At 31.9% G+C, this 25,675-nt stretch overlaps 1 protein-coding gene across 1 annotated transcript in view; it reads right to left on the bottom strand.

Annotated features, from left to right (window-relative positions):
• Nucleotides 1–25,387, bottom strand: part of LOC107442456 (calcitonin gene-related peptide type 1 receptor) — a 166,593-nt gene extending 141,206 nt beyond the window's left edge. Inside the window, exon 1 of the mRNA XM_087153455.1 lies at nt 25,291–25,387. The gene's annotated coding sequence lies outside the window, so the exon portion shown is untranslated. The remainder of the gene's footprint in view (nt 1–25,290) is intronic.
• Nucleotides 25,388–25,675: the final 288 nt, after the last annotated feature.

The raw sequence follows: 25,675 nt of genomic DNA, 5'->3' as shown, positions 1-25,675 counted from the left end.
TTATATATAGTTTAAAATTATAGCTTCGCTTCGAGTGTAAGGCACTTAAACTGTGACGTTTCAATTTTCCTAGGAGATAGAGCTTCGAAGTACCATGTCAATGAACCGAAGCATTTGTAGAAGTATTTTTCGATAAATCGAGTAAATTTTTAGTTCCATAAAATTTTTACAATCTTGTAAGCATAAAATTTTACAAAAAAAAAATTGATAACGGTATACTTTTGATTTAGTGACAAGTTTCAATTGTATAATTTTGCTGAAATTCCGTTTCTGGTTATTATGACATTCTCTACTTAAACTGACGTCACTTTCGGGTTACTTCAACTTTTGTTTACCGTTTTTCGACTGGTTTCTTGGTTCAATTTTATATATAGTGATTCATTTCCAAATTTTGACCATCGTTATTTTTTTACCAATACTTGCTCTTTTTTGCTATCAATATGTTGGTCTTAGATAGATAGACTTAGTAGATTCATGGCAAAAAAAAATTTTTTTTTTAATTGAGATATAGGGTAAGGTGTGCGTTGTTTCCTATTTGAAAATTTTTTGCTCTGTTTCATATTTAACCATTTTATATCGATGTTCTTTGTACGTATGTTCATACATTAAAGTAAATGTTAAATGATAAAATGTTTAGTAAATGTATTTCTTGTTTATGTTATTAATTTTTTGTTATTCTTGTTTGTCATTATTTTGTTAATAAATTAACCTGAATATTAAAGCATTTAGTTTAATGTTTTGGTTGTTTTGAAAAGATTTGGTTAAAAAAAAAACATAACAGAAATCTACTAATTTTTGGTACCAATCTTGGCATCATAAAATTCGCCCAAAATGAGAGGGGAACCCTATTGTAAATTATTACAATTTCTTAATAAACTTCCTATTAGTAGAAAATGGCGATTTTAACTACCTTCATCTGCTCAGGAAGAAACTTATACTAATTCATCACGGGGGTTCCATTTACGTATATGAGTAGAAGCCAAATATAGCCTTGATGAATAAATTTTACTTAACTTTCCATTTAAATATACTTTAATTCTAACTCAATTAATCATGTTGTTACAACTTAAAACGATTTTCAAAAACCAATTAAATACATTACTGCTATATAGATTCATTGTTTTCAATCAGTTTACAAATTGCTAATTCGAAAGTAATAATTAAATATTTATATTCTTATGAGAACCATCATGAACTATATTTAACTTCCTGATGTAGGGGCAAGGGTTTATTTGTATTATTACCTTTGATAAAACAGTTGCTTGCATAAATGACTAATCTGGTATGCAACTCATTAAAATTCAAATGTCACATATAAAGGGTATTTAATTTTAGACGTTTCTAAAGTAAATAATTCGATGAAGATAAAATCTTCGTAATTGAGTATTCTAATTAAATATTTTTCAAACCATAATTTGTTATAAATCAAATTTTTTTCCCTATTTTTCTTGGCGAACATTACTGTATATGCGCCTAAAAAATGTGGCAGGAGAAGAAAAAATAGGAATGAAAGTAATATAATCCATTTTATAAATAAACTCTTGTAGAGTTTAAAATCACTTTTTTTGGAAAAACTTTAGGAATAAAAATATTAACAGTTATTATCACAATAGTTATTAGCACATTAAAAATAAGCATCAAAAATATATTTCGATAAAAATATTCTTACGTTTAGAGCTGAAATATTTAAAAGAATTCTTTTCATATAATTAATGCAAAATATTCTAAATAATTTATCCAGATAAAAAATCTTTATTCCGCTAATAAAATTGATAATTAACAAAGCAAAGCATAAAAACAAAGAATAAATAAAAGCTAAAAATCAAATTAGAAATAAAAGCAAACCACTCGAAGAATACACATTTTTTGCGTATAGCAAAGGAAATTGTATGAATAAATACAAAATAATAATTCAATACTAACATTAATAAAAATATAATTAGTTAATTGTTAGACCTTTTTCACAAATGTTATATGAAAAAACGAAGTGTTATAATTTACTATTATTACTAGTAGTAATGGTATGATTAAATGTGTAAGATATTTTTGAATAACAGTTAAAACTTGAAAAATATTCCATTATAAATATTTATGCTATAAATATTAATTCTATACATTTTAAATACTTTATAATTCAATAATGTAAACCCACAGAGATTACACAAATATTTGTTATTTGTATTTTTATACCGTATTGTACTTTTACATTATATACATTAATACTTTTTTTATGAATACCATTCGATGTTTTTACATTTAGTATTTAATACTTTTTTATGTAGTATTTTACTCTTTATTAGCTTTTATAACAATAGAATCTTCAACAGAGAGTCTTCAAATCGTATTCTTTTGTCCGCATTGTGATATTTAAGTGGAAGAAGGTTCTTGTGACAGTTTTGAAAAATTATTACAGTTAAATTATAAGCAAAATTCTGTCAAGTCATCGAATTTGTAAAATCTCAAAGGATGGGAGCAGTATTAGATATTTATTGGACTAGAGGGAGTTTCTCTGATTGCTATTGGATACATAGAGTTGACGGGTGACTTAGGAAGCTTCTGTATTGGCAGCAAATTAAAACGCTGAGAGAGCGATTATTTCAAATGATAGTTAGAGATTTATAGATTACGCTAATTGGAAGTGTGCGAAAAATGCTTTGCCAAGTCATTAAATTTTGAAGATCTCATTGGATACTAAGTTTTTTCTTAAGTTTTTTTTGACTGGAAAAAGAATCCGAATGATATTGGCAACAATGAGTTCACGATTAATGTTCGAAAACTTCTCTCTTTTGGCAGCAAATTATAACGCCGAGAGAGCAAATAATTTAAAAGCATGTTGGGGATTTATAGATAACGATATATTTGAAACCTTGCGGACAAATGCTTTGCCAAGTAATTAAATTTGAAGATCACACCGAATACTAAGCGATAGTCTTAGTTTTTTTTTTTTTTTTTTTTTACTAGAAGAAGATTTCGAAAATTATTGGCAACAAGAATTTGATGATTAATTTCAGAAAGCTTCTCTTTCGACAGCAAATTAAAATGCCGTGAGAGCAAATAATTTAAATAAATGTTGGAAACTTAATTTTGCTATTTAGTAGCTTATGGATAAGAAAATCAGGGCAAAGAACAATTTTTTTTCTTTTTATTTTCAACGTATACATGTTATAACAACAATTCAAAGCAATTTTCCACTCTGTACTTTAATTATGCACCGTGATTTCTTAAATGAAAAAACATAGCGTGTGAATACCAAATTTGATCAAAACGCAATTTTGAAGGAAAAAGTGAGATGTTATAATCCAATTGAGGATATGATATACTTTATGCTGCATGAGAGTAAAATAAAACAAGAGAAAAAAGCACAATTTCACGCTGTTTTTTCCTTTTATGTACCTTCGTGCTTTACTAATTCTGTTTTGTTTTCTTCACTGTAAAATAATACACCTTCAATTGTGCTTTACTCGCGTCATTGCTTTATTTGAAAAATTAAAATGTCTAAACTGCACTGACAAGGGGACACTCCGCAGTTATAAAATTTAATTCCTTTCGCTGCAAAGCAACAGAGACGAGTTAATAATTCCTGTAGTTTTCCTTTTCTAAATTCTATACTAGGTTTGGTCGCTAAGCAAAATTCTTATTCGAAAACCCGAATACAGTCACTTTAAGTCACTTTTGCTACTAAACAACTGAGACGAGTTAATAATTCCTGCAGCTTTCCTATTCTAAACTCTATACTAGTTTTGGTTGCTTAGCAAAAAATTCTTATTCGAAAATCCGAATACAGTCATTTTTGCTGCTAAGCAACTGAGACGAGTTAATAATTCCTGTAGCTTTTCTATTCTAAATTCTATACTAGTTTTGGTTGCTTAGCAAAAAATTCTTATTCGAAAATCCGAATACAGTCATTTTTGCTGCTAAGCAACTGAGACGAGTTAATAATTCCTGTAGCTTTTCTATTCTAAATTCTATACTAGTTTTGGTTGCTTAGCAAAAAATTCTTATTCGAAAATCCGAATACAGTCATTTTTGCTGCTAAGCAACTGAGACGAGTTAATAATTCCTGTAGCTTTTCTATTCTAAATTCTATATTAGTTTTGGTTGCTTAGCAAAAAATTCTTATCTATAGTTAGATGCGTTTGATCTATAGTTAGAAGATGTAGTAGAATATAAGTAAAAACGCGAATTCAGCAATTTTGCTACACGCTAATATTAAAATTTATATGCTTAATGCATGTTTTTTTTACAATATGTTTGAAGACTTTAACAGAAGAACTTGTTAAGTTAAATTAGAAGGAACTTTAGACAGTCAGTTAATATTGTTTGCGAAATATTTTTTTTTAAAAACGTTCTATTAAAGAGCCTATTATTAAAGCCATATTATTAAAAGTATTAAAATTAAATGATTGAACCGGCCTTCTCGTATTACGAGAATGGAAGGGAAAAATTCCAGTTAAAAAGTTTATGAATTGAATTGAATTGAATGTAAGATTTAATGGCACAAGGTCTTAAAAAGTTTATGTGTCAAAGCAGTTCATTAGTTGAAAAAGAGGAATGCCAAAAACAAAGATGGTCCGATTCTGTGGAATCAGAATTTAGAGCGATGGGGAGAAAAGACTGTCAGTTCATGTCAAAGAATAAGTTGTTCTCGTGGAATCTTCAGCGGAAGGCCTTGGCTTACCCCGAGCTGTCGTGCGAGATACATGATGATGAAAAACAGTTCTTTAACTTGCTTCTGTATCTGTGATAGAGAGATTTTTCCAATTAAATTTCGAAGAGCCGCGGTTGCTCAGAGGATAGAGCGTTCGCCTTCCAATGAGGTGAGACGGGTTCGAATCCCAGTCGATACGAATTCCGCATCCGGCTTGCACCACCACAGTGCTGACGTGAAATATCCTCAGTGGTAAACGGATCATGGATTAGAGTCCTCCTGCCGTTAGGCTAACCGTGGGAGGTTCCAGTGATCTTCCTCACCATGTAACGCAAATTCGAGTTAGCTCCATCAAAAAGTCCTCTACGAAGGCAAATTTCTCCCAATACTCGATCCATTAGTTCCCTTGTATTCTGGACTGGGTTCAAAATTACAAGGCTACGAAGTTGAACATTAGTAGTCGAGTCGTAAACCCATAAAAATTGGATCGGCTGTTCAACGACGGTTATAAAATATAAAATTAAATTAAATTTCGAGAGCTGTGATTGCTGAGGGGATAGAGCGTTCACCTCCCAATGACGTGAACCTGGTTCGAATCCCAGTCATGGCTGATCGACATGAATTCCGTACCTGGCTCGCACCAATCATAGTGCTGACGTAAAATATCCTCAGTGGTAGACGGATCTTGAGTTTGAGTACCTTGTCGTCAGGCTAACCATGGGAAGTTTTCGTCGTTTTTCTCTCCATATAGCGCAGATGATGGTTACTTCCATCAGAAAGTCCTCCACAAAGGTAAATTTTCCTCAATACTTGAACCAGGAGTTCCCTTGCCTTCTGAATCAGGTTCAAAATTACAAGGCTGTGGAGTTTAACATTAGTAGTCGTAATCCCAAAATTGGGTCGGCTGTTCAACGACTGTTATAAAATAAAATGAAATGAAAAATTCGACCACTCTTCAACTCCAAATGAGGTATTTTTACTTAGAGACCGTTTTCCTATACGAACAAACTAATGCAGAACAAAAAGAAGAAAATATTAAAATAAAAATTTTAAAATCTGTGTTTTCAAGTAGACGAAAAAAGTAGCGATAAACTTACTTTTGTTACATAAAAAACGAAAAATATGAGATTCGTAATCATTTGTAATTAACTTTTCACCCCCGAAAACTCCCTTCTTCGTTTTTCGATAGTGACACGCCCGTTTTTCATTATGTTCCGACAAAAATAAATTTATTTTCCCATTTTTAAACTACTAGACAAAAGTAATTTAATATTTTTTATTTTATTATTTTTTTTTAAATTTTATTATTTTTACCTACAGCCAAACCTAAAATATTCTTAGAATATAGATATTTGATTATATTTTTTCACATATTACAAAACATAATCAATAATTTCTTCAATTATGATGGCTAAGTTTTAATCTCAGAAGAAATAATTTATTCATTTATCTATTGTTTCAAAATTAATATAACTCTCCGCTCAAAAAATTATGTTCTTTTTTTTAAAAAAAAAGGAAGATTGTAATCTGAATATTCATCCATATATTTGTATGCATGGAGTAACATTTAATTATAAACCGGTATTTATTCTTCACGTCTGCAAAAACTATACTTTTTCTGTTCAATTTTTTTACTTATTAATAAATAAAAAACTACTTTCAATATATTTTGTGTTGTCAAATTAATTCAATTGACATTATTTTTGAATTTCAATTTAATCTTTAGAGACGTTTTTTGGAATATTTATTTTCTTTACCACTATTTATTAGCAAGTAGTTATTATAGAAACAAAAAAAATTATATTTTTGAAAACTACCAACTATCTCTTTTTTTGCAATATCGCTGCAAACATCTTTTTATACAAACTGTTTGAGCTGTTAACCGCTTTACCAGTATATTAAACTAGCCATTGCCATTTTTTTTCTACTGTGGAACCGTAAAAGATTGAGCTTCAATTGATGTAACCCTGACTAATAAAGTATTAAATAAGCAAATCTTAGAAACATAGCTACTAATAAACAAAGTTCATTAGCAGTTATAAATATACTAACCAAAAAAGATTCCAAATTAATTTTGAAATATTTATTGTGAAAAATGAATATTTTAATTGTTTTATGAACGAGTTAATATTTTCTATCAGGCAATTTAATTTACATCAGATATTGTTGGAACGACCTCTAGTCTGGTGCTGTATTTTTAAGTAAATGCATTAATTGAAATTATTCCTATTTTTTTCACACAAAAAACAGTTTCAGTTGTGAAAATGGTTATCAGAGAAACATAATTCTTCATTATTGAATTTCTTTTAGTTATTTCATTTATATTGAAAAGTTCAATGAGAAATATTGTTGCAATTGTTTGTAATTGCAATTTCTTTTCGTAATTTATTTAATATATTGTAATTGGAATTATTTTTTCTTTCATGTTGCTAAATTTTGTTATTTTTAGGTATAAAATATACTTACTATATACTGACTAAAATATATTGTAATACTTGAATATTTACATAATTTACAATATACTTGAATATTTACATTAAAATAATTGACCTAATGAATTAGTGATTAAATACATATCTAATATAAGAATGCAAATTGAATTAAACAAAAATAAAGTCTTGACTTTAAGTAAAATAAGTCAAAATGGAAAGCGCTATAAGCAGCTACAACCAAAATAGTCTTAGGTAAACATTGTAAGTAAAAAACCAAACAAATGTTAAAGATACGCATGTTAAACAAACAGTTCTTCTTCATCAGGGGACACACTGCCATGCCATTCTGGAGCCTTTCTGTTGTCAGTGATTAAACCAAAACCTGACTGTGCCTCGAGGCCTGCCTGTAGTAATAAACAAAATACTGCATACAATACCTCAAAATAAAATTAAACATCCAGAGAAACACAATTTGAAACGAAAATATGGCAGTAGTGTGTCCCCTGATGAAGTACTCTTTGTACTAACATGCGTATCCTTAATATTTGTTTGGTTTTTATTATAATTGGTTGAATACAGGTTTCAAAACTCATTACTGCAGTTACATTTAAATAAATTATATTAAAATAAAAGTTCTAACTCACCGAAGCATTTCAACGCTAGGATTTCGGGAAACACATTTTGGGAATCGTTGCTTTAAACAATAGACTTTAAACAATGCTTTAACCAAATGACTGGAATTTTATGTAATAAGATTTCATATCGGCTATACATTTAGCAGTATACAATCATAGTAACAGAGATAAACTGTGGTATAAACTAACCCTCACAAAAAATTAATGAGATTTTGAGGTTGTTTCGAGGCGTCAAGGTTGATTTAGGGTTTATTTGAAGTTGACTTCAAAAACCATCTTAAAAGATCAACCTCTCAAGGTGTATGAAGTTGTTTTAGTTACACTTGGGGTTGTTGGAATTCTACTTTAGAGTAACCAGCTCAGAGATATTATTTTTGAGGTGTACACGTTAATTTTTTCTACACTTCAAGTGAATAAGTATTTTTGAGGTGTAAATCATTTCACCCAATCTCAACGGAAAGTACTGCTGAGTTATATATGAGGATGATTTTGTGAGGTGAAATTGAGGTTTACTAAGGAGGTTATTTTTGGTACAAAACATAAACTTATTTTCTACCACAGGCGTATTTCTTTTACAGCTGTCAACCCCAAAATAACCTCAAAAACATTTTACTTTCTTTTAAAGCAAGTCTATCGGGAAAAAACTATAAGGAAAAGAGGAGTTGTGGGTTCTTATGGATTCTAAAATCAGTCTCAGAGAAGTTTAAGAAATGCATTTGCGCCACGTTGCAGGTTCTAGTTTGAAACCTGCACAAAAGGACGTGCAGCGGCTGCTGCTTTTAAGCCAATTTCAAGCTAAACGCCGAAATGTGGCAAACTTACGTCGCCAGTTGGCGATAAGGACAATCACGATTGCAGACCTAACTGCACCTGTTTTTCTTCTCAGTTCGGTCTGTGACGACGCCTGTGTATATTACTGGGACAACCTGTCCGCCACGATGTTTAATCTAGAACTTAACTTGTAACCTTAATTGTTATCCTTTTATTAAATTTATTATTATTTAATTATGGCTGGCATTCTGTTAATTGTTTCTATTCTTAATCAACTTAATTACTCATTTTAGATCATCTCTCTATTTGAATATTATGTTTTTATTTTAGGAGTCGCGTTAACCTCCACGTGTCTCCTCACTGGTGACCCGGCTTTGAATCTATGCAATCTTTCTAAATTTATGCGAAGACCAGCTTAAAATTTTTAATAACTTTTGCTCCTTTAGAACTAAATTTAAAATTTAGCGTTATTTTTTGAAATTCTTTTTTATTTACAAACTTGTGATTGCAAGGAGATATGGATGGATGGACACATGGATATTTTAAGGGTATGTTATCGAATTTCTGTTGTCTTTTTGTGATTGGTCTTTTCAAAATTACTGTTGCTTTAATATGTTTAAATTAATGTATTAATTTAACTTACTGCTAGTATCTTTGATTTAAACTTACTGTTAGTATTGATCTACGGCATGTACGGAGTCTGCTATCATACTGCATTATCTTCCGAAATGTTTGAAAATCACTTTCATTTGCAATAATTATTTAAACCTTTTACCATTTTTAGTAAATGTATTTGCATTATTTTCGAGTTTAATTTGATCTTTGCGCTTATCACTACATCATACAAATTGTTTAATTTTATTTGCTGCCCTAACACTTTAAAATAATGCCGAATGTGGTGGAGCAGGTTAATGATGCAGATAATGCTGCACGTTCTTCAAATGCATCTCAGGTCTCCCATCTTTCAGTAAAAATTCCCCCGTTATGGAAATCAAAAATTAAACTATGGTTTATTCAGGTAGAGAGTAATTTTGAGCTAGCTAAAATCACTAATGATTTAACGAAATATAATTACCTCGTTTCATCAATAGATCCTGAAACTTTATCCTCAGTGTCCGATATTTTATTTGCGCCACCGGCTGCGGATAGATACAACACTTTGAAAGACCGGTTAATAGCCGAATTCTCTGCTTCGGAAAACGAACAAATTCGCCAATTAATTTCTGAATTGCATCTTGGAGACGTTAAGCCGTCCCATTTATTGAGAAAAATGCGCGAATTAGGGGGTAAAAGCGTCAACGATGATTTTTTGAAAACTTTATGGTTTCAGAGACTGCCTCAAGAAATTCAAACAATCTTATCAATTAGCTCTGAATCTTTGGACAATTTAGCCAAAATGGCCGACAAAATTTCAGAAGTCCGTACGACTCCGACAGAAACTGGCGTATTTGCTATTGGGCAACACACTACGGAAAGCTCACAGCGCAATCCTCCGTCTGAAATAAGCGTTTTGCGAAACGAGATAGCTTCGTTGAGTGCAGAAGTTAAGAGATTATCTCGCGAGCGTAATAGAGATCAGTCTCGATCACGATATAACAAATCTCCCTACCGACATCAAACTCCTTCAAGATCGCGAGGCGACCCAAAATTTTGCTTTTACCATAACAGATTTGGCGCTCGTGCAAAACATTGCAGAGAGCCTTGTGCTTATAATCAAACTAAAAACCCGGAAAACTAGATTCGGCTATCGAAAAACAAGTGTCTGCGACTGCAATCCCGATAGCCAAAAACTCATGTCGCCTTTATGTTTACGACAAACGTTCTCATTTAAAATTTTTAGTTGATTCTGGATCCGATGTATCTTGTATCCCCGCGCCTAAGGTATCTAAAAAATTAAGACCTGAGCCTTTGGAATTATACGCTGCAAATAACACGAAAATTAAAACTTTTGGCTCAAAATTAATCAATGTTGATCTGGGTATTCGACGAAATTTTAAATGGCATTTTTTAATTGCAACTATTCCAACACCCATTATAGGTGCTGATTTTTTAGAGAATTTTGGCCTCTTAGTTGATTTAAAACGTCGAAAACTTGTTGACAGTGTAACTAAGTTAGAAATACAGGGTATGTTTGCCCAACCTAAACCTATTAGTTCAATTAAACTCATCTCCGGAGAATCGGAGTATCATAAAATGTTAAAAGAATTCCCAGATTTAACTAAATTGTCATTAAAACTAAAAGATTCTAACCATAGTACTGTGCATTATATAGAAACCACCGGACCGCCCGTTCATTGTAAGCCTAGGCGATTAAACCCTAGATTATACGAATCCGTTAAAAAAGAATTCCAATTCATGATGGAGCAGGGAATTTGTCGACCATCCAAGTCACCGTGGTCTTCTCCGCTCCACGTGGTTCCGAAAAGTTCCGGTAGTATTCGTGTTGTAGGAGATTATCGCAGATTAAATGCGTGTACAACTCCGGATCGTTACCCAATCCCGCACATACAGGACTTTTCAAACTCTCTCTATGGTGCGAAAATTTTCTCAAAACTCGATATTGTGAGAGCATATTTTCATATACCAGTGCACCCGGAACATGTACAGAAAACCGCGGTATGTACACCATTTGGCCTTTTTGAGTTTCCCTATCTGAACTTCGGTCTTTGTGGAGCAGCTCAAACGTTCCAAAGATTTATGAATGAAATTCTTGGTGACTTTTCCTTTTGCTACGTTTATCTCGACGATATTTTAATTTTCAGTGAAACTGAAGAAAAGCATAGAAAACACGTACGTTTGGTTTTTGATCGTTTGAACAAGTATGGATTAACTATACAAACTTCCAAATGTGTTTTCGGTGTACCTGAAATTTCATTTTTAGGACACCTTATTTCTCAAGATGGTACAAAACCATTACCCGACAAAATCAAACCAATTTTAAATTATCCCCAACCTCAAACCGTTAATGAACTTCAAAGATTTCTAGGAATTTTAAATTTTTTCCGTAGATTTTTACCGAATATAGCACAAAATCAAATACATTTGACGGCGTATTTAAAAGGAGCCAAAAAGAAAGACAAAACGAAACTTGAATGGACAGATCAAGCTAATAATGATTTTAAACAGTGTAAGGAATTAATTGCAAACGCTGTGCTGTTGTCGCACCCTAAACCGAATGCCAAATTAATTTTACACGTGGATGCGTCGGATTTCGCAATAGGAGGGGCTTTAGCGCAAATAGTTAACAATGATGCACAACCACTTGCTTTTTTCTCTCGAAAACTTTCCCCAGCTGAAAAGATTTATAGCGCATACGATAGAGAATTATTGGCAGCTTATGCGGCAATCAAACATTTCAGACATATGCTTGAAGCGCGAGAATTTTCTCTTTTCACAGATCATAAGCCTCTAACTTTTGCATTCCGAAAGCGCTCTGATAATTGCTCTCCGCGACAAGCGAGACAATTAGATTACATATCTCAGTTTACGACCGATATTCATCATATAAAAGGATCAGATAATGTTTTGGCAGACGCACTATCGAGAATCGAAGCAATATCTATGCCCAACACAATCGACTATAACGAAATTGCACAGGCACAAACAACCGACGAGGAACTAAATGATTTATTGACAAATTCCGACGTCTTAAAATTTAAAGCAATAACCTTGCCTGATTGTAGTAAATCAATTTATTGTGATTTATCAACTGGCACAGCCCGGCCATACATTCCTGAAATATTTCGTAAAAAAGTTTTTACTACTTTACATAATTTATCCCATCCTGGGATTCGCGCTTCCTCAAAATTGATGCGATCTAGATTTGTTTGGCCGTCCATACGTAAAGATTGTGCAGAATGGGCTAGACAATGTGTCCCATGCCAAAGATCAAAAGTAACTCGCCACACAAAATCTGCAGTAAGTGATTTTTTAGACCAGTCACAAAGATTCGAGCATGTACACCTGGATCTTGTGGGTCCTCTTCCACCATCCAACGGGAATTACTATTGTTTAACTATGATCGACAGATTTACTCGGTGGCCAGAGGCTGTCCCTATTCCTGACATAACTGCACACACAGTTGCAAAGACCTTTTTTACTCATTGGATTTCCAGGTTTGGCTGTCCTGTCCGTGTTACTACTGACCAAGGCAGGCAGTTCGAAAGCTCACTTTTCGTGGCCCTGTCACAACTCCTAGGCATCAAACGCATCAGGACTTCTCCGTATCATCCTCAGGGAAATGGCTTAATCGAGGAGTTTCATCGTCCACTAAAGGCAGCCCTGAAGGCCTATAATACCGAGCAGTGGTCTTCAGCTCTACCTACATTGCTACTAGGTTTCCGTGCAGTCTTTAAAGAGGATCTAGGAGCCACAACTGCCGAATTGGTCTATGGAAGACCTCTCAGACTACCTGGCGAACTCTTCGTTCCGTCACCGACCAGTGCTTCCCAAAATCAACTCATCCTGGACTTGCAATCCCACTTCGAAAATGTGAGACCAGCCCCGATGTCTCGTCATGGACACAGAACAATATTTGTTCATCCCCATTTAAAGGACTGCTCACATGTATTTGTCAGACACGACGCTCCAAGCTCCGTACGATGGTCCGTATAGAGTTCTGCAAAGAAGTGACAAACTTTTCGACATCGAACTTAAGGGGAAAAAGTATACCATTTCCATAGACAGGCTTAAACCAGCTTTCCTGCCCAAAGAGACTAATCAACATACTTATCCTTCTCCAGTCGAGTCGATTGAATCAACCGTTCCTGCAAAAAACTCAGAGACAGTGAAACCGATTGATCCAGCCAACACAACTCGTACCGGTAGAACAATTCGTAGACCTCAACGGTATGTCCATTTTTAACCGTTACACTGCGGAGGGAGTATGCAGCGGCTGCTGCTTTTAAGCCAATTTCAAGCTAAACGCCGAAATGTGGCAAACTTACGTCGCCAGTTGGCGATAAGGACAATCACGATTGCAGACCTAACTGCACCTGTTTTTCTTCTCAGTTCGGTCTGTGACGACGCCTGTGTATATTACTGGGACAACCTGTCCGCCACGATGTTTAATCTAGAACTTAACTTGTAACCTTAATTGTTATCCTTTTATTAAATTTATTATTATTTAATTATGGCTGGCATTCTGTTAATTGTTTCTATTCTTAATCAACTTAATTACTCATTTTAGATCATCTCTCTATTTGAATATTATGTTTTTATTTTAGGAGTCGCGTTAACCTCCACGTGTCTCCTCAGACGTCATCATGTAGCAAAACTGTGTGCGTGTTGCAGTTAGTCAGCTGGTTCAAAACGTAACTTGATTGTCATAATTTTTCAAGGTTCCTAAATTTAATCTGTCAAATATCTCAACTCTAGTGGTTCCAGAAAGTGTTATTTATTTTGAGAAGCAAAGAATTTCGTTTTTTGTTAGATAATATTACACACTGAATTCAAACATTAAGAAATATAAAGAAATTTTATATTTTGAAGTTTTATAGATAGACGTTATTAGTTGCCTCAGAAACGAAGTCAGAAGAAAACTAATTTTTTGTTTTTAAATAATTTAAAGTTCTTTAACTTTTAGTTACTTTTCATAAAAATGCAAATGGAAATACTTTTGAATAAGTAAAACTAATTTGTTAAATTTTTCATCTTCGTGATGAATCATTATAAAATAGTTTAAAAATGTATAATTCTCATTTTCCATAAGGTTTCGATAAAGCAGAAGCAAAACTATTGATTCAGACAATTATTTATATGGAGAACACGACTTTCTCTAGAGAACTACGTTTGCTTTTGTGACAATTCAATCTAGGATATTAGGGACAGTCTGATACGTAAGAGTTAAGTTACTGATCTAGTTTAGCCTGCATCGAAGTTTATTGGCTCGAAAGCTAAAATGGCTATTTGCGCCAGCGTGCTGGGAAATAATGCCAAGTCATTAAGGCAAACAATGGCAGATTGCAGTAAATGAAAGAAACTGGGACTCGACTACATAAATGAAAAAATATTGTGAAATCCACATACTTATTTATTTTCTTATACATTTTAGTGAGTTTGGTAATGTTTTGAAAATCAGTACGTCTCAATAATATACATTAATAACTAAACTTATAGAAAAACGGATAAAATACTGATTATAACGTAATAAAATTAACTATATTTATGCACTAATAATTTTCAATAGCTGATGGAATTGTCGTGAAAGCTAGTTTATTGTTGCAAATACAAAACTTTAATTTTTAAAATAGATATAAAAAGAAGATCAAGAATAAATCTTGCACTATGTCGCCAGCACTCGTTACATCGAGCTTTTACTATTTGTCTTATGAGTTATCAAAATCACAACTATTTTTCTTTCAAGGTTGGTAACTCTTTGGTTATATATATATTCAGGATAAAAATCTGATAGCTATAGTAGATTAATATAATCACCAACAAAATCAGTTAATATTAAAAGCACAACAAGTTTAAATTTAGAGACAAATTTAAGAAGATTTAGTTAGTATTAAATCGTGTTTGGGTGATTTCATACAGGTGCACCTAAACACCGGTAGTTATCTAGTTGTTGTTGAATTATCATGTTATCAAAATGCCATACCAAATGCAAAAGAAAAGAGCCGGGAAAGTTACGAACTCTTGAGATCGACAAAATAATCATTCAATACAAATCAACATTTGTTACATTTCATTTTAAAAATTTGATTTGAGTTGAGTATTGTGTTCAGGCCCGAAAGAGAAAAAAAAACATAATAATTTAAACGTGGCTATTCATGTCCTCCGAAAACTGATGGAAATGATGGGAAAGAACAGAGCTAGATAATTCAATATAGAAAAAAAAACGTCTAATAGATAAGGAAGAAACTTAAAGAAGACCAGGATTTGGAGGACCTCTCATTTTCTCAGCAAACGATAAGCATAGAATATCATTCTTAGCAAGAAAATATTATTATTTTGGAGTTATGAACAATTAGTTAAAGTTCCTTCCCATTAAGGAAACACTTTTCTCTGACAGCCATACTAGGCCTAACACTTCCAGATAAGCCACAAAATGTATGGAATTAGTGTTTTAACACTGTTTTTTGAAGCTCTGTCACCAAGGAGAATAAAAACAAAACATAGCTTAAGTGTCTTCAACTTGAAGCAATGCGATGATTTTAAATCTTTTTGTGAAGAATTATCAAGGCTCTAGAACAGATAAATAACTTAATTATTTTGAAAGTTGTTATAAACTTTTTCTCAAAATTTTCCACCTAGATGAAAATTATTAAAATCACTGCCTTATTCTCAGTTTTTGCAAATTTTTATGAGCCCCAGTAAGTTTTTAAATATTAAAAAAATTAGACCACAAAGGCTTTTTATTTTCACAAATCTGTGGCTTCTCTCCATATTGATGTTTTGCATCATATTCAAAATAAGCGTAGTCAACGTTGGCTTTGGCTAAACTTGACCAAACGGTCATGAGTAACAGTTGCAAACTCACAGCAGTTATAAAAATAGCATTTTATTCGCAAAAAAGCATCATTTCATGTTACGACGAAGCCTTTGAAAAACAACCTTAGTCTGAGTCATCCCCTGATTTCAGTCCCACAGGAGAGTTTGTTTGAAATAACTTAAAAATAAGCTTGTAAGAGCAGAGAAGGAGACAGTTGAAGAATTAACGAAAGAGTTAGCACAAATATGGGACAAAATAACTTTCTTCGCCTTTATGCTTCCGTTGAATATGTGCCCTTCAAATGGTTATTAATGATAAAGGATAAAGAATTTGCTACTGCTTTATTTACACTCTATATAATTTTGTATGCATGAATATATGTGTATAATTTTGTGAATATTCTTTTGTTATGAGGCTAAATATCTCAGATCCAAAATAAGCAGTTAAATTAGATCATTAATAATTAAAATAAAATTACTCAAAAAAATTTGATCATTTGTAAGAAAGTTGTAGAATTCTAACTGTCTTTAGTTAGAATATAACGCCTTTCTTACATAAGAGAGTCGGCTTAGCGACATTTTTACCGACGTGGGGACCATTTTGGAGACAAAAATATAGTTCTAGAAACTTCGAAAATAGTTTCAAAGTGATAGGACCAATATTTACTGAGTTATGCGAGAATTGTATAGAATCATGTCGCTAGTTCCATTCGTCAAGTCTATAAAAATAGGAGTGTGCCTCGCAAAGCATCGATTATTAGTCTGCTTGTGACTGTGATAGTGTGCAGAGATTATTAGTCTGCTTGTGACTGTGCTGGTGTGCAGAGAATATTAGTCTGCTTGTGACTGTGATAGTGTGCAGAGATTATTAGTCTGCGTGTGACTGTGATAGTGTGCAGAGATTATTAGTCTACTTGTGACTGTGATAGTGTGCAGAGATTATTAGTCTGCTTGTGACTGTGATATTGTGCAGAGATTATTAGTCTGCTTGTGACTGTGATAGTGTGCAGAGATTATTAGTCTGCTTATGATTTTAATAGTGTTCTGACCTGCAAGCGCATTGAAGCTTCTTACATCTTTCAAAGCGCGTGATTTGTCGTGCACTACACGGTTACTTGAGCTGTAATTGAATGCTAGAAATAGCTGTATTTTCTGGAAGATTCCACTAATCAATTTTCTCAATCCCCTAAGAACTGTTTCATTTATCTCCAATCGAAACGAACTCCTAAGCTCGGTACAGTATAATATTGCAGAAAGATAAGACATCTTTAAATGCATTTTAATTTCTGATTAATATTTTTACAGCATTTTTTGAAAGACTCAATTTTTAGCTTCGTATTCTAAAAAAATAAATAGCTATTGCAAAATTATCAACGATTTGCACCGTTTACACAAAATTAAACTATGTGTTTAGAAAGCATCTAAAACAATGTAGTCAAAGAAAACGACAACTATTGAAACTATATAAAGCAAAGAAAACTGAAAACTATAAATGGTCATTTCGTCCTATATATCTTTGTTTAGTTTCTGCTTGCATATTCTTAATTTGATTTAATAAATGATAGCTTAAATTTTATAATTCAGTTTAAATATGACCTTACCTAAAAAATCTTTTTTTTTTTTACTGATGAAAGAAATTTTTCTCTTCTTACGAAAACGATTAAAAATCTTGACGTTAAAATACTAATATGATATTCAGCACTTATTCATTTCAAACCGAAAAAAAAAGATATCAACTAAGTAAAATTAAGAAATTTAATTACTTTTTCCAAGTGTATGCGTTTAGTTATTAATTACATTTGATCTATACTTACTATTTTAATATCCTATTGTAGCAATTGCGAAACTCAGGAATCATTATTATTCAAATTTAATCAGATGAAAGGAATGCTTTTTTCTCCTCAGTATCATTTACTTCGTTTTTTCAAGTATTGCAGCAAGACGTAGGAGTTTTCTTTGACGTAAAGTGTTCTTTTTTTTATTGTTCCTCCCTTCCATTCATCAATTTAATTAAATTTAAGAGTGGAGAGTTTTAATTCAAATTTAATATTAATAATTATAAAAGCTTAATAAATTATATAGAGGATAATCGTGACCTTTTGTAAATTACATGCATTGTTTTGAGTTTTTTATATTGCTGTGCTATACAAAAGATGCTAAAATATTTCCCATGAGACATTAAAAAATATTTTTTAGATTTTAAAGAATTGATATTCTTAATTTTTGTGGCAACAGAAAACATTTTGTTTAAAAGAAATCTAAATAGGAATTTCATATGAAATAATTGGAAAAGAAGTCCACTTCAGAAGTATAGAAACAAAAGAAAAGAAAATTGTTAGTTGTCTACTAAACCGAGAAAATGTGTGTTTTCTAAATATGACACGTTTCTTTGCAAATACTAAGTCAACATTTAATGAAAGATAATAACACTTAAAATATATAAAATAAATGAAAATAAAACCACATTATATAAAGCAACAAGTAGTGAATTTAGAAATGAAGAACAGTAGACTCAAATTAATATGATCAAGGTTGAAAAACTGTTTTGCAAACACTAAATCAGCATGTTATACAAGGCAAGAACATCAAAAAAATTTATGAAATGAACGGAAACAAAACTACGTCGTATAGAGCAACAAATAAAAGAACTACAAATTCTCAAAGAACAGTAGACTCAAATGAATATGATCAAGGTTGAAAAACTGTTTTGCAAACACTAAATCAGCATGTATTACAAGGCAAGAACATCAAAAAAATTTATGAAATGAAAGGAAACAAAACTACGTCGTATAGAGCAACAAATAAAAGAACTACAAATACTCAAAGAACAGTAGACTCAAATGAATATGATCAAGGTTGAAAAAATGTTTTGCAAATACTAAATCAGCATGTTATACAAGGCAAGAACACTAAAACATATATAAAATGAAAGGAAACAAAACCACGTCATGTAAAGCAACAAATAAAATAATTAGAAATACTCAAGGTATAGTTAGAACAAATGAATATGATCAGTGTTGATAAAAAAAAGAACATGAATAAAGCAGAGATAAAGGTACAGAAATAAACCATTTCTGATACTTCCTTTCTGCTTTATGCGTGTATTTTTGCTTTACTCGTACGCAGCACGAAGTATACCCAGATCAAGATTACAGTTAAACGTGTCAGTAGAGAAAATAAACAAATAAAAATTAAAACAGGTGCATTATTAATTTAGAAGGATAATTGCATCATTTTTAAGGTATTAGAAAAACGCTTTTTCCTTGAAAGAGATATGAGCATGTTCCCGTGAGTGACTGAAATCAAGAGAATGTCGACCTTCAGGGGTGAATGTCAGCAATCACCTAGTCACTTTGGTGAATGTCCGAAATTTTTCCTATATATCCGATTTCATATTAAATTATTCGTTGACGTTATTTTATTTATTCGATATTTTAATATCTGCTGAGGATAGATTAGGAGAAACATCAGTGTTAGGAGTGGAGGGCAAATGTATGGGCAGTTGTGGACTGCGCACACAAATTACTTCAATTATAACCCCCACTCCTAATGATTGTGCTTTTATGTAAGTCTCTTTTTTCATTGACATGTGAGGAGGTTGAATATATAAAAATCAAACACTATCTTGGCTATAAGTTTCTACCTGGACAAGAATTTTATATCAAAATCTATTATGCCAAGTTATGCTGGATTAAAGTTGAGATATTGCAGTCCGGATAAAATTTGAAACAAATTATTTTGTATAAATGTAGTACTCAGTGTCTTATAAAAATTGGGAAACAGTTCCATTCACGAGACTGCTTAAGAGTAGGAATAAAATAGTTTTCTTTTAAATTTTACCAAACAACAGCTCTTCTACAGACTTGCTCAAAACATTAAAATCATATAAATCTGCTTATTTTCTCAATTATCAACAAAGTAAATAGATAGAACAAAGATAGAGATTTTTAATTAGCACTAGAATATTAGAATGTCTGATTATTAATCAAATTATCAGTTAAATAATATTAAATTGCATTATAAAAAATATAAAAGATGATTTTTTAACAATTCTTTCTTTACTGGAATTTGAAGGAAATTTTAATTGATTATAGATCGGAATCTGAGTCAAGTTTACAGGAAAAGTGGGGATTCGGATTCGAACATTTCAACAATCGATTCCACAGCGCTAATCAACACTACAAAATCAAGTACAAAACTGCTTATTCTAATATTGTTGACATTAAAATAAGCAGATATTAAAATAAAAATTCAAGTATTTTATGTCCATATTTTTTTTAATATTATGCAGAAGTTATGTTAAATTTTATTATTATAGATTCATTAAAATTGTTTTAAAATTAATTAATATGTAACCACTTTAAAGTAAGGTTTTCCAATTTATCTAAAATTAGGTATTTCAAGTCTGTAGCAAAACAGCAAGTATTGCACGCAGTACTTTTACTTTTTAAGCAACTTAAGGCTACAAGGAGGCATACTATACTTGAAAAAATCGCATTGTTTTAATAATAATTTAGACCGATTTTCAAGGCTTTGAAAGCCCTTGTCCCCTTATAAGGAACAGCAAAAAATAATCGTAGTTTAAATATAGTTTTTATTTTAAAATTGTAGAAATAAAAAAAATTTACAACACATAAAAAATAACTATCAATTGAAAATTGACCAAAAAATGGAGGAACACTAATTGGCATTTCTATCCCAACTACGCACTGCAACGGCACATTATTGGCGGGGCCACGATTTTATCAGAATTTTTTTTACAATATGGTGGTCACAAGGGTTGCTTTAAGAGCGGTACACCAACCCTTCTAAAGGGGGGTAGAAGTTTAACAGCGCAGTCCACCAGAATTTAGAAAACCATAGGCGCAATCCGCTGAGATGTGACAATGAACCTTAAAAAAAAAAAAACATTATTGTAAGGTATACCGGGCAGTTAACTTGACCTAGTATATATTTCAAACATTTACCAAAGCGACTATGTGATTGTCACATAAAAAAGCACAAATTTGTATTAAAAAGTAATATTTTAACTAGAAAAAATTATTAGGATATATATTTTTCATTTGCTTGCTTGCTTACTTTTGTATGCCTGTTCAGGCAGAGGGGTACGATTGTTCCTGTTTTCCAGCTGAGCTACCTATGGTCAAGAATTCGACTTCTGCCACTACCGTTTATAGGGTGGACCCATTTATACATCTATTCATTCATCCACAGGTCGCAATTTTGACCTGAACCAGAGAACGATCTATCTCCAATCCAGTACCCCCATAGGTATTGATTTGTTATAGGAACATGGGGGACTTTGCGATTCGACAGATTTAACGTGCATCAGCCACCATTTACTACACGGGGAGTCTTCGGACGGCAAGGTTCGAACCCATGAACTCTCAGACATGGGCCCAGCGCCCTTCCGACCAGGCTATTCCGGCCCATATTTTTCATTTGTTTAGTCGTTATTATTTACAAAGAAATATCATTCAAATAGAGAACAGGAGTTTGGAGTTTAGGCGGAAACTCAAGGGTGCAAAAAATAAGATTATTAATATTAGAATATTTATTCTAAAGTATGGGATGCTAGAAAGATTATTGGGTAAATTGTTAAAATTTTTCAAAATGGGGAATAATTCTCAGAAATCAAACTCAGCAGATGCAGAGCAGTGTTGAATGGTTTGAGCCAAAAAAAATTCAAACCTATGATTAGAATGGCTATGTGAGGTGATAAAAGATCGTTTAATGCTCCGATTTTGAACATGTCTTTCAACCCCTTAAGTTGAGTCGAATTTTAATAGTTTGTCCAATATACGCAAGTGAGCTGCTGTGGCTCAGAAGAAAGAGAGTTTGCCAACGAATGAGGTGCCAGAGGTTGGAGTGCCAGCGGCAGCTGGTAGGTAAGAACTCCGCACCCGTCTCGCACCAGCCATACGGCTAACGTAAAATATCGTCAATGGTTGACATGTCATGGATCATGGTCCCCTTGCCGTCGAGATAACAGGGAGAAGTTTTCCTTTCCATGCAACGCAAATCCGGGTTAGTTCCATCAAAACGTCTAACACGAAGGCAAATTTCTCCCAAAACTTGATCCAGAGTTCCCTTGTCTTCCGGATTGGGTTCAAAATTACAAGGCTACGGAGTTCAACATTAGTAATCCTGAACCCGAAAATTTGGGTCGGCTGTTCAACGACGGTCATGAAACAAAATATTATAGGGTCTTAAGGTAGGGTCTCAGTGGTGGTGCGAGAGATAAAGCTTTCGTTCTTTTAGTGAGGTGAACCGGGTTCGAATCTCAGCGATCTCGTCGATTTGACTTGGGCACCCGGCTCGCACCGACCGACCACAGTGCTGACGTAAAATATCCTCAGTGGTAGACGATTCATGGGTTAGAGTCGTCAGGCTAACTGTGGGAGGTTTTCGTGGTTTCCTTTTCCATGTAACACAAACGTGTGTTACTTCCATCAAAAGTAGTCGTAAACTCAAAATTTTGGGTCGACTGTTCAACGACGGTTATAAGGTTGGTGAAATTTAGAGATAGTATATACGGAGTAGTTTGATACAGAATATTTAATTAAATATTACACTCTAATAGTTAAATATGTACTATAATATTTATAATCAACAGTTTTCAAAAGAGGAATAAAAGTTAAAATTGAGTTCATTAAATATATTCAGCGTGAATGCTGATAGAATTGACATTCTTCATCAACTTGACCACTGGTCAATTGTGAAAAGTAATGGCTACTTCAAGCTCTCTGAAACCAATCAAAAAGTTCAGTGAAACCAATTAATCTTAAATACTTAAACTTAAAAAGAAGTGAATTGTATATCTTTCATAAACCATAAAAGCAATAACTCAATCTTTTGAGTCAGTTACTAATATTTTTGGATAAGAATTATATTCCCATTTTCTTTTTTATTAACTGCATGAAATATTTTTCCATCAAGCAACGTTTTTTCCACACTATTTATAAAAATAAAATCCTCTTAGCCACCACTAAAATTTTTAAGAAATAGTATAAAGGATTTTGGATATTCCCTTGCACGCAATGGTTACACATTCTTAAATTGAAAACTTTTATAAGTGCCACTTGCTCCTTTGCTAAGTCGGCATTATTTTATTTGCAGTTGTAATAAATATTCCAAACAGAAACAGTGTACTATGTCATCATCAAGCTAATAGTGATTTATTATAAATGCTTAACCAGACGACGAAATAAGTTATCTAACAATTAGATTTTTTTCTGTTCTAGCGCAATTTCCCGTTAGAGAGAATTAGAAATTATAATTCTCTGTGCAGTATTTTTTAAAAAGAATAAAAAAAATTTATATATCTATTCACCCTAAGACAGGGATGGCGAACCAATGGCACGCGACACAATATTTCGGGCTCGCCAGAGATTACACAGTTCACTATGAAGCATATTAACAATTAAATTAAACCTCATAAAGAAACAAAATCGGCAGTTATTAACAAAAAAATTAACAATTAATGCCAAAAAATAATTAATAACCATAAAAAACAAGCTAACAATAAATGGCTAGTAAAAAAAAAAATAACAGTCCTGCTTAAACTAACATCTTACAACCTAATATAAATTATTTGTCATCTTATCTACAACAACAGAAGTCACACCGATGTTGCCTTAAGTTGAACTACGCGTATAACTGAAACATTGCAAAATGTTTTTTTTTCATAGTAAATAAAGAGTTTTGAGTTGATACTTTGTATCATTATTTTCCCAAGAATCGCGAAGTCAAAATTATTTGACGGCACGTCTATGATCTCATTAAACATTTTTTTAGAAAAAATGGCACGTTTGTGCATAAAGGTTCGCCACCCCTGCCCTAAGATATTCATGGTAAACATATTTTAAAATGATTTTTCTGTTGAAGTAGTAAATATTTGCATGCAACATAATTGATTATAAGCATTTTGATTATATTGTTGATAAGCGTATTATTATCAAGCTAATATTGGCATGACATAAATTTTTATTCTGACGATGAAATAAATTTTCTAACAGTTTGATTTTTCTGTTACATTAACATTAATAACACTTTGTAATTGTCTAATACTATTCACCTGTTAATAACATTCTGTTAAAAACATTTTGTAATTGTCTAACACTATTCACCTGTTAATAACATTCCGTTAAAAACATTTTGTAATTGTCTAATACTATTCCCCGTTAGAGAACATTAGAAATTATAGTTCTCTGTGTTTTATTCATTAATAAGAATAAAACTATTTTTTATATATTCGCACTATGTTATAAATGGTAAACATATTACAAAATATTTTTTTTTACTGAAATAAAAAATTATGTACAAGGAAAACAATTAAAACAAAACGTTAGATTTGTTTTATACATAATACGTAGTAATGGCTTAACTAATTTTAAGTGGTCACTGATCTACCACTAATGTATCACATCGATTGATGTGATACCTTAATGTAATGCAATGTAATACATCGATGCAATACAATTCTTTAAATTTTATGTAACAAAATTTATGATAAAAACAGCATAACCGTGAAAAGTAAAGTTTAAAAATATACATATATGCAAACTTTTACTTTGTTATAAATATTATTTTTAAAAAAATTGTATTTTTACCCTAGCAGTACAGTCTAATATTATTCTGACTTGCATTACATCAGGAAAAAAAATGTAGCAAACACGAACTTATTATGAAATGCATAACATGATTGATAATAATTAGTCCCGGAACAACGGATTAAATTTGCTGCAACGAAATACATGATAACGCTAAAAGTATTGTTTAAATAATATGAAATTACAAACATTGTAATTTACATTGTATGCAAAAATTATATTTTAACTCTAGAAATAGTTTTCATTTTAATTAAATAATAATCTGACTCCCAGTCTATGAGGGAGGGGGGAATAAAGCAAGCAGGAACTATTAATGGAAATACATTACTAGATTGCTTAACATTACCAGTACAACACCTTCATTTTTGTGCAATAAAACATATGATATAAACAGCAAATCCACTAGAAAAAAAATTTTTAAAATATAAAATAAAAAATTACTTGATCAGAAAGATACTAAATGTTTTTTAGCTATAGCTTTAGTCTTATAATAATTTGACCCATAATCTATCAAGGAAAAATATAGTAAGCAGGAACTATTTATGGAACATTGCTAGATTGCTAATAATTATTAACAGTTCAACGCCTTAACTTTTGTGCAACAAAACATAAGATCTAAACAGCATAACCGCTAGAAAAAAAGCTTAAAATATATAAAAGAAGAAAAATATACTGCAATAGAAATGTTATTTGAAATGTTATTACGAAGAAAAAATTAACCATAGGAATAAGTAAAGCCTGATAATATTCTGACTTACAGTGTAAGTGGAGAAAAATAGGGACTATCTTCGAATAAGTTGTGAATTATATACTCCCTCAGAGCTGCAAGGTAAGAACTGACAGTTTGTTCTGAGAGTCTTTGGACTCTCCGTAAAGTAGGCGGAGCAAAGGGATATCAACACGTGATAGAGAAGCGCAAGATGCGCGGATCATATCTGGATGATCTAAAAGAGGATAACTTCAATTTGAGGAATGAAATAAATAAAAAGAGAAAAAGGTTCAATGATTAAATTCATCGAGATTATCTTACACCTAATTGAGATGATTTTGTATTTTTATGGAATTTTGTATAGTTTATGGAATGATATATTCTATAAACTAAGAAAAACTAACTTAAAAGATAAACATAAAAGAAAAATAAGT

The sequence above is a fragment of the Parasteatoda tepidariorum genome, chromosome 10, assembly GCF_982258835.1.
Source record: "Parasteatoda tepidariorum strain Cologne lab strain chromosome 10, Ptep-v5.0, whole genome shotgun sequence".
Lineage (NCBI taxonomy): Eukaryota > Metazoa > Arthropoda > Arachnida > Araneae > Theridiidae > Parasteatoda > Parasteatoda tepidariorum.
The sequence above is the reverse complement of the archived record's forward strand: the minus strand, read 5'-3'. Positions and strand labels throughout refer to the sequence as shown.